This window comes from Anastrepha ludens, chromosome 6, assembly GCF_028408465.1.
Source record: "Anastrepha ludens isolate Willacy chromosome 6, idAnaLude1.1, whole genome shotgun sequence".
Classification (NCBI taxonomy): Eukaryota; Metazoa; Arthropoda; class Insecta; order Diptera; family Tephritidae; genus Anastrepha; species Anastrepha ludens.
This window is the reverse complement of record NC_071502.1, coordinates 9,958,074-9,968,391: the sequence shown is the minus strand read 5'-3', so window position 1 is coordinate 9,968,391 and position 10,318 is coordinate 9,958,074.

Here is a 10,318-nt window from a genome sequence, read left to right as displayed (position 1 = left end):
CATCTCACTGTGCCATCGCCTACGATATCCGCCGTCACGAATGTGCAAAGGTACAAAAATCTGCAGAAGAATTTTTCTTTCAAGCACTCCAAGCGACGACTCATCAGACATCCCACGACAGTCGTACGTTATACGTAACCGGAACGACCCGCATTTGTATCCGGCCAAGGACTGTCAGTTCAGCAGCATTCTTTGTATATGCAAGGGGAATGTTTATGCTGCTACAACAACAACAAGAACAACTCACCGAATGTTGTTGTCATCATTCACGCTTCTGCGCCATACGTTAGGACGGGCATGATAAGACTGAGAGGCCTTTTAGAGTGTTAGTTTTGTTCGTCGAGAGAGGACTTTACTACTCAAGTGCCTACTTAGTCCAAAGTAGCTCGTGTTGGCAAGAGAGATTCTACGTAGGATTTCAAGGCTGACATTGTTATCGGCGATAATGCTGGTTCCTAAGTATAAGAAGTCTCTTACAAACTCGAAATCATAACTGTCAACAGTGACGTGAGTGCCGATACGCGAGTGCACCAACTGTTTGCTTGACAACAGCAGATACTTCGTGTTTTCCTCGTTCACCGCCAGAAATTTATCCAGATCTGGAGAGGCAGAACTAGCAGCGCATCTCACAAAAAGTTTAATATCTCACCATGAATGCATTCAAATACTACTGGGCGTAGAATTCTAGCTATTAGAATCACCGGGAAGTATTGCTTTTTAAGTGGTAATTGAAAACAATGAAGAGTATCGGTTGAAGAGCAGAAATGGCATGATTTTCAAAAAGATGACTAAACATTTCAATGCTAAAAATGAACTGCGTTTTGCTCAACCAGAAAAAATCAATGAGGTTGCTTAAAAAATGATGGAAGTCAAGAGGCGAGGGGTCATTGCAATGCTGAGAAGCTTTACAACAATTTTTCGAAAACCATTTAAAAATCCTGGAGCCAATGAGGAACTCAATGGGAGGAGGCAACGTGAATTATTATTGAAATACTTAGTAGATCGAACGCCCGTTTAAGAAATGCGAATTTTGCCTTCCTCATTTAATAATTTTGAGGTCTCTTTACAGTGCTTGAATATGCAGCACGGAGTCAGTGATGATTTTAGAGGTAAATAGTCTTCAACATAAAATTGCTCTCGCATTGCCACTAGAAGCGGTGCGTGAATCTTAGAAAGATTTACAGGGTTTGATTGAAAAGTAATGAGCCTTATTTTTTTAAGCAGTTTTATTAAACCTTTTGGCTTATACAACTAATATTCTTCAAAATAGGACCCTTGAGCGTCAATACACCGCTGGTAGCGGTTCTTCCACTGCAGGAAACATTTTTTAAACTCATCCGCCGGAATCGCGTTCAATTCGGCTGTCACAGTTTTTTGGATCGCCTCGATGGAGTCGAAATGCCTCCCCTTCAGCTTTCTTTTCAGACGGGGGACAAGACGATGTCGGGAGGGGCAGGTCTGGGCTGTAAGGAGGGTGGGGAAGCTCCGGAACCCCCATCCAATACTTCACGACTCTTTTCCACGCGCAATTGCTTTTGTTCATCAGTCAAAACCTTTGGAGCCAATTTGCCACACACTTTGCGCATTTCAAGTTTTCCGGCCACGATTTCCCACACATTGTAATAAGTTAAATTTAACTCTTTACTGATCTCACGTAGACTAGCAAGACGGTCAATGTTCAAAAATTCACGAACCCGGTTCACATCTTCGTCTGTTTGCGTCGTCGAAGGCCTTCCAGATCGCTGTTCGTCTTCGACGTCCTCTCAACCTTCCTTGAACGACTTGTGCCACCGTTTTATCTGGGCACTGGACAGAGATTGGTCCCCGTAAGCCTCTTTGAGTAGCCCAATGGTTTCGGTACTCGTTTTGTTTAGCCTTACGCAAAATTTGATCGTTGCTCCAACGATCGCTGCATTTTCGCCACTGCAAAATCCTAACACACTTTTAAAACACCTTTCACGCGCGGAGCGATGTTGACTGCACCGCTGTTGGCAGCGAACTGGGACCGTTTTCTAGTGGAAGGGGAAGGTCCAACGATCAATCCCCCCCACCAGCCGAATCGGTTGATCGCTTGGCAGAAGCTCCGCGCGGGAAGGCTCATTACTTTTCAATCAAACCCTGTAAGCGACAAACCGATTTTTGGTTTTGTTAATTTTCATCTTCCAAAATGGTTCCAAGTAAAAATTTGCGAACAATTTATCTGACTACAGCGTCCAACTCTATTACAATTTTTTTTTTTTTTTTTTTTTTTTTGTCAAAACAATTCCAATTTTCTCCTGAGCAAAAAATCACATAAAATACCTGACTAACCTAATTTCGCAATATTTCACGCAGCGCGAAAAGGCAAGTCTAAGAAGAAACAGGCAAGTAAATTTAAGTATTTCGTTTTGATTATTCAATTATGCCCTTATCCTAAACGGCAATGTGATACATACCTACGTTTCTGTATTTCTGGTTGTGATTTTTGGCGCATTGCCGTGAACTAAAAAAAAGGCACTGGCGGTAAAGAGCGCAATCTCGCACTGACACAGAAATTGCAAAAATAAGTAAACAAAAAACTATGTACACTCATGTGAACGCAGCAGCGACGAACGAATGTATTTAACTAAAACAAGTACAAGGTACAGATGTACGAGTATGTATAATACAAAAACAATAACAATGGCAAAATATTTAAACAACAAAGAAAAGTGCACTGCATAACAAATCGGTTGCATAATTTAGTGAGTGCGTGTAAGTTTACTTGTCATTCAGCATGGAAGAGAGAGAGTAATGAGTAGGTACACGAGCAATGCGAGTGAGTGTGTGAGTGGGTGTGTTTGTGAGTCGCAAACGTCCGCTATCGCCAACCACTGCACTTAGCTTGGGTTAATGTGGTAATTTATGGCGCTCATTTAATTTTGAGACAGCGTGGCCTGAAAGGCCTACAAACACACACACACTAATAAGTATACCGTACAAATACGCACCAACAAATTGAATGTATATTTTCACAAATACTCGTACTCATATTTGCTGCCTAAAACAATTGTGTCGCTGTGCTACTCTAATTCGAATAGGAAAAGTGTGGCGATTTCGACATTTGCCTAATTTTCTCTAAATTCACAGCAGCAATAATGTGAACTTTATTTTTTCCAATTTGCTTGCGGTACCACTTCACGTGTGCCATTAAAAGTGCCGCTATGACATAACATTTAGACAAATTATAGCAGTGTTTGTAAATAGCCAAAGTGCTAAATGCTTTGAAACGTTTATGGGCAACAATAAAGCGTGCATCGCCCGTCGCTGGCGTCACTTGCACTTATTTTTGGTGTGGCCGTGGTAGTCTGTTAAATCATAGCATTAAAGCAATGGTAAGGTATTAATACTGAAATACAACAACAAGTTTCTTAAGCGACCTTCAAATGTTCAACTTTGTGTGATTTGTTGACACTTATGTGCGCCTTTAAGTTGTTTTTTTATTTTTTTTTTTTTTTTTTTTTTTTTGGTTTTTTGAACACCCCATCGACTGATTGGACGGTTGGATGCTATGATTAATGTTTGATTGCGGTATAGTGCGTAACTTGGATAATCAAATTGCGGTTCGCGGTTCTACTACAGTTATTGCAACAAAAGTTAAAAATTATTTAACCAATGTCATTCGCAATCGCATGGGCAGCAAGTAGTGAGGGAGTGAAGGCTTTTTTGGGAAATTAATGATAAAAATTAAATTTTTGTTAGTTTTAACTGCGACTGTTATGATAAAATATGTTTTTTGTTGGAAATATGACTGCGGAAGTGTCCAAAAGTCGCTTTTTATGCTGTGTAAAAAACGTATGGCGATTTAAGGGGGGAAACCAGTTTAGACTGCTCAAAAAATCGAAATTTTTTTATTGCATAAATTGTTAGTATAACTACTCAAGAATATGTGGTAAAAATTTTAAAAGGAAATTCGCATTTTTCCCGATTCTATGAGCACTTAAGTGAGCGCCCGTCGCCACAGTGATTCAGGTATATGGGCTAATCGGACAAAAATCACTACTCCTGTATTACTTTACCGATTTTAATTTAATAAAAGCAGTTGTGTAGCTCATGTATAGAGTTACAACTGTAGCATGAAAAAAAAAGTTATGGGCTGAGTTAGGAGGCAGGAAGTATAAACGAAAAATTTTAGAATATTAAACATTGAACTTTTAATAATATTAATTTATTTAAAACAATAATTTTTGCTATACATTTCAAAAAATCAAAATTATGCTTCCTCTTTAATTAGCTAGGAATATTTTTAACGCATTCACCAACTTTATATAATAAACTTTAAAAAATAAAAAAAAAATAAAATATTTTACAGCAGTACAAAAAAATATACTTAACATAGGAAAGGAAGAAAGAGAAAATGATTTAGTTAGTCACTATCTGGAATATTTTCTAAATCATATTGATTTACATTTTCCTCTAAAATATAGGTTTTAATGTCCGAAAAATTAAAAGAATGCGAAGTGGTGGTCTTTCTCAGAGAAAATATAAAGAATCTGATGTTACTAGTAAATATGTCATAATATCTTTATTAGTGTTTATTCTAGAATTTTTTCGTGTATTATAAAAACGACTATTTCGTACCTCCTTATGCCTAGCTTCAAGTGCGTCTTCTGCCAGTTGCCCTATTGGTAAATCAAAATGTTTAATGATCTCTTCGCCATGAACTAATAAGTTATGGGCACTGGAAGGCATATAAAACCAGTCATATAATTCAATGTAAAGCTCTCTGGTATTATTTAAAAGTTCTCAAAAATTGTCGATATTAATTTGCTTTCCAGAAGACACAACACGTAATATTTGAGAAAATTTAAAAATCAAATTCTCATCAATTCGCCTCAGTTCTTCAATTCGCCTATTTTTAGTCTTCTCACTTGAGTCCCCAAAAGCTACATAAGGTCTCCCACGAGAAGTGCTTTGTTCAGCAAAAGTGTTACCTGGAACAGCTTAAAATAGCTTTTAGTGATGTGGTCATATATATTTCAGACTTCAGCCATTTGCTTTCTTTGGCTAAAAGCTGTTCTTTTCTGCGAAAATTTTTATGCCATTTAATATTTATTTTTCCACAAAAAATGCCAACAGATTTTCAAATTCCCGCTTAGTTGCTTTCGTGACAGTCTGAAGTTTAGAACCTTTTCAAGTAACTTATTTTTCGGTCGGTTCGGCACCATAGCGCGCGGTAGTTAGAGCGGCGATTTTCTCGTACCGACTTTTTTCAACTGGTGGGCACTCTAACTCAAAAAGTTATCGACCAATCGTTATGAAATTTTTGGGGAGTGTTCTTTATTCAATTCTAAATTATATGAACCTAATTCTTGGATTATATTATCATTAAAAATATTTTTTTTCGCAAAATAGATGAAAATATATGGTATAAAAAAATGACATTGTGTTCAAGCGCCTCAAAAACATGCAATTTTCAATATTATTTTATCAAAATTAGGTTCATTTTCTTAAGAAACATTTTGTGAACGAAAAAAAAAAATGTTGTTAATTACAGAGAAGAATTACAACTTCAGGAATGCCCACCAGCCAGATGCTCGGATGATAATCGTCCATGAACAGCACGCTCTAACGCCACTATTTCCGGAATAACTTGACTTTCGGCGCAAATAGCTTGAAAAAACTTAAAAGTGTACTTAAAAATGTGAATAAAATACCCCCTCAGTTTAACCGATTTCTGATTATTCCTTCCTTGTTAAAAAGATTCACGAAAACACAAAAATTTCGGCCTATTAAACCGGTTTCCCTCCTTAAATTAACAACTTTTACTCCACCCTTTGCTGCACGAATTAATAAAGCTTTGAAAAAGATTGTTTCTCGGTGAAAATAGCATTATTTAATTAACAATAAGACAGATTTAAAGAAAAATTATGAAAAAATATTATAATTTGTTTTTGTTTTTTTAATGGAAGTTCCTCTTGATCAAAAAGTTCCGGAATATATTCAAAAATCAAAATATAAGTTTATTCCTTAAAAGTGATATTATCATCTCCAAAGTACTCCTTATCAACTGCAACGCCCTAGCGTTTGATCCAGCTATCGAAAGATTTCTGCAACTCTATTTTGGGTATAGCTAGCAGAGCCGTCTTTGATTGTTCCATTACTTTCTTTCGGCTGTTGAAAAGCGTTGCCCGTAGTGGTTTTTTGAATCGATATCGCAGGTGAATTCGATGGCTGTTGGATAACATTCGTTTCCTTCCAGGTGAAAAATTCTCAGAAAATGTTGCCACATAAACGTCTCATAAAGCTAAATAATAGTCACTATTAACTATCTGAACTTCTGGCAAAAATTCGTGGTGTGCAACACTATTGTAGTCCATAAAAACCGTGAAAAACGTTTTCTTTTTGGACTGAAAACGACGTGGTTTGGTATTTGTTTATTCGGAGCTCGCTTCTTCTACGTTTATTTGGTCGCCTGATGTCTGCATTTTGGTATCCCCGCAAAACTAATACGGCTATGACGTTGCTCAACATCAGCAGCGCCGTCAGAATTGGAAAGGATCTCTCCGAGCCGTTTGATACCAAACAAGGTTTCAGACAGGCTGACTCGCTGACTTCTTTAATCTGATATTGGAAAGTATCGTACGAGCCGCAGAACTCAATCGCTCAGGCACAACTTTTTTATAAGAGCGAACAATTGTTGGCATATGCCGATGATGTTGAGATCATCGGTCTTAACAACCGCGCTGTTAGTTCAGCCTTCTCCAAACTGGATAACAAAGCGAATGGGACAGGTGGTGAACGAGGACAAAACGAAGTACCTCCTGTCATCAAACAAACAGTCTAAACAATAAAAAAAAATAAAACCGTGCACCAACTTAATTCTCATTTTGTGCAAACCGCATACTAACCACTGCCATCATCTACGAGCACGATGCCGTCTCTTTCATATAACAGTGCACTCTCCCTCAACATATGTAAGTTGTTTTTGGGCCCATAACGGCTTGTATTTAAAAAGCAAAGGTTATTCAAACACTTCTATTGAGAAGACCCAAAGTTGAGTGTGATGCGCCTAATAAGCATTAAAACATAAAATAGTTAAAAATCTACAATTAATGATTTGGTTAATCTGGTTTGAAAAATATGAAACCAACTCGATAGGCGCCACTTTCCCACCATGGCTCAAATTTAGTGTACGAAATTTAATGAAATTTACTTTGCATGAAAGTAAGGCAGTCATAAAGTGAAAAGTAATACGGATATACGCTTGAGCAAACGCAATAATTACATGATATTAATGAGAAAAGAAAAAGAAAAATGGAAAGGAAAAATTAATTTATGAAAGGCGAACTAGCTTAGCTCAGGGAGAACTGAGGCTTGCTGGAAAGAGAAGTGATAAGAAAATGTGAATGGGTTATGTGAAGTGAGTTATTACTTTCCTGCTATTCATCGCTTATCGCATAGATTACTAGCCTCACATGATTTCAAGAATTATAAGGCGTAGGTGAAAAATGGGCAGAAATGGTGTAAGTGTAAGTGTTCAGGTGGCGCAAAATTAATCGGAAGATGTTATAATATTTGCCAACAACGTCATAGGGGAGTCATATTTGACATTTGTGAATTAGACAGCGTGAAACAGACAGGTAATGAAGCCCATAAGAGTAAAAAGAAATATTTCCATTACATAAAATATTTTCTTTTTAGTAAAAAAGTTAGTCAAAACCAATTGAATGACAAATTTTGCGCCACCTTGCATTAAAACATGTCAACTTATTGCACCAAAGTCTCCACTATTGTGAAGTTGAATTGGTGGGAAGTTGGCTTGAGCGAAAAGATTTAAGTGCTACTTGTGGTTAATCACAGGTCCATTAAAAATATTATATATTATATAATTGTGAACTATTTATGATAAAAAATAAAATAAAATTGTAACATAACACAACATAATATTACATAATATAGCATAACAAACATAACATAACATAACATAAAATAACATAACATAACATAAAATAACATAACATGACATAACATAACATAACATAACATAACATAACATAACATAACATAACATAACATAACATAACATAACATAACATAACATAACATAACATAACATAACATAACATAACATAACATAACATAACATAACATAACATAACATAACATAACATAACATAACATAACATAACATAACATAACATAACATAACATAACATAACATAACATAACATAACATAACATAACATAACATAACATAACATAACAAAACATAACATAACATAACATAACATAACATAACATAACATAACATAACATAACATAACATAACATAACATAACATAACATAACATAACATAACATAACATAACATAGCTTAAAAATACAATATATAAAATTAATCTACTTAAAAGAACAAAGACGGCGGTCTGATGACTGACATCCAAAGTATGCTTAAATTATTGAGGTAACACTTCTCGACTCTGTTAAATAGTGACAGCTGCGCATATCAAAGAGAATGTGAAGATCCCGATACCGCATATAGTTGACTACAGAACTGTTCTTCCGCTACCAAACCATGACAATGTGAGAATAGCGATAATCCGGCTAAACCACAACAAAGCCGCGGACCCCGACGGACTGCCGGCTGAGCTATTCAAACTTGGCGGCGAGGAGCTGGTAAGGTGCATGCATTTTCTGTGCAAAATATGGTCAGATGACAGCATGCCTGCCGAACGGAATTCATGTGTGCTCTGCCCAATCCACAAGAAGCGTAATCCTGCAATCTGTGCCAATTTCGGCGGAATTAGTCTTCTAAATATCGCGTATAAGAGACTAGCAATCGTATTGTGCGTAAGGCTGAAGCCCACCGTCAACCAACTGATTGGACCTTATCAGTGTGGATTTAGACCTGGAAAGTCTACCACCGACCAGATATTCACAATACGCGAAGTCCTGGAAAATACTCATGAAAGGAAATTCGCCACACACCATATTTTTGTCGATTTCAAAGCTGCATTCGACAGCACGAAAAGGAGTTGCCTGTATGCCGCGATGTCTGAATTTGGTATCTCCGCGAAACTAATACGGTTATGCAAGATGACGTTGCTCAATAACAGCAGCGCCGTCAGAATTGGGAAGGATCGCTCCGAGCAGCCAACGAGGTTTCAGACAGGGTGACTCTCTGCCGTAGGCCTTCTTTAACCTGATGCTGGAAAAGATCGTGCGCGCCGCAAAACTTAATGGTTCAAGAACAATTTTCTATAAGAGCGTACAATTGTTGGGGTATGCCGATACATGTATTAACCACTTTGAACTAAGTAGGCAATAAGCAGATATTTAATAAATAATAAAAACAATAACGCACCTAAGACGCTCGCTTTGGTCTTAGAACGAACACTTTTAGCAATGTTTTTTTTTTTTTGGTATATTTTTCGAATGTAAAATTTTATGTAAACGTCTAATGTCTTTTAAGATATCTCCCTTTTTCTTCTGATTGCTATTTTACCTTGACTAGATTAAGTCGCCTTTAGGCATTAAATCACCTTCCACGAATCTACGAAGCCACTATCTGATATATTCATATATAGGTCGTTTTTTATCGGCTTAGGAAAAAAACTGACACACGCCTGTGATTGGCATGGCTTTGCTCCAAATTTCATTGTTTATGTGCAAGAATTATCTCTGCAAATTCAGGTATTGCGAACAGCAGACACTCATTAAATTTTATTTGTATTAGTGAGTCAAATTGACGCTCGCTAGAGAAATGCTAGTACAACCAGGTGATTTGCTTTTTGTTTTATATGTAGAGAAACAAATATTTTAATGTTATTTCAAAATCTGAAGCTCAGCTTAAATAGCTCAACTCTCCATGACAGAGTCCCCCTGCCAAACTCTCAACACGCAACGTTCAAATAATTATTTCTCTGCGCACATACACCAATTTCTCTATACATTCGCATTTCTTTGCTGATTTACAACACTTCCTCCCAACAAATTTACGCTTTTATGGCTTCTCAGTTGACGAAATCCGCACACTCTGGGTCGCTAATAAGAGATTCATGACACACACACACACACACACACACTCATACTTGCACTCATTAAGTGAAAAATCGAAGCATTGCGGTCTCGGGCACTCAGTTTATGACAATCGTAAAATAATAACAACAAAATAGTTAGGCGCATATGTGTGCGTATGCCTGCGTATTTCAGGCAAAGCGGTATCGCAATCACAAAGTTTACGTTTCACTTTCGATTTCGTTGGCTATTGCGTGACTGTAACTGTGCCCGATGACTGCGGCTGTGGGAACGATGCGGAGGCGAGCAGTCAAGCGCGAATGAGACGTACCGCGCAGTG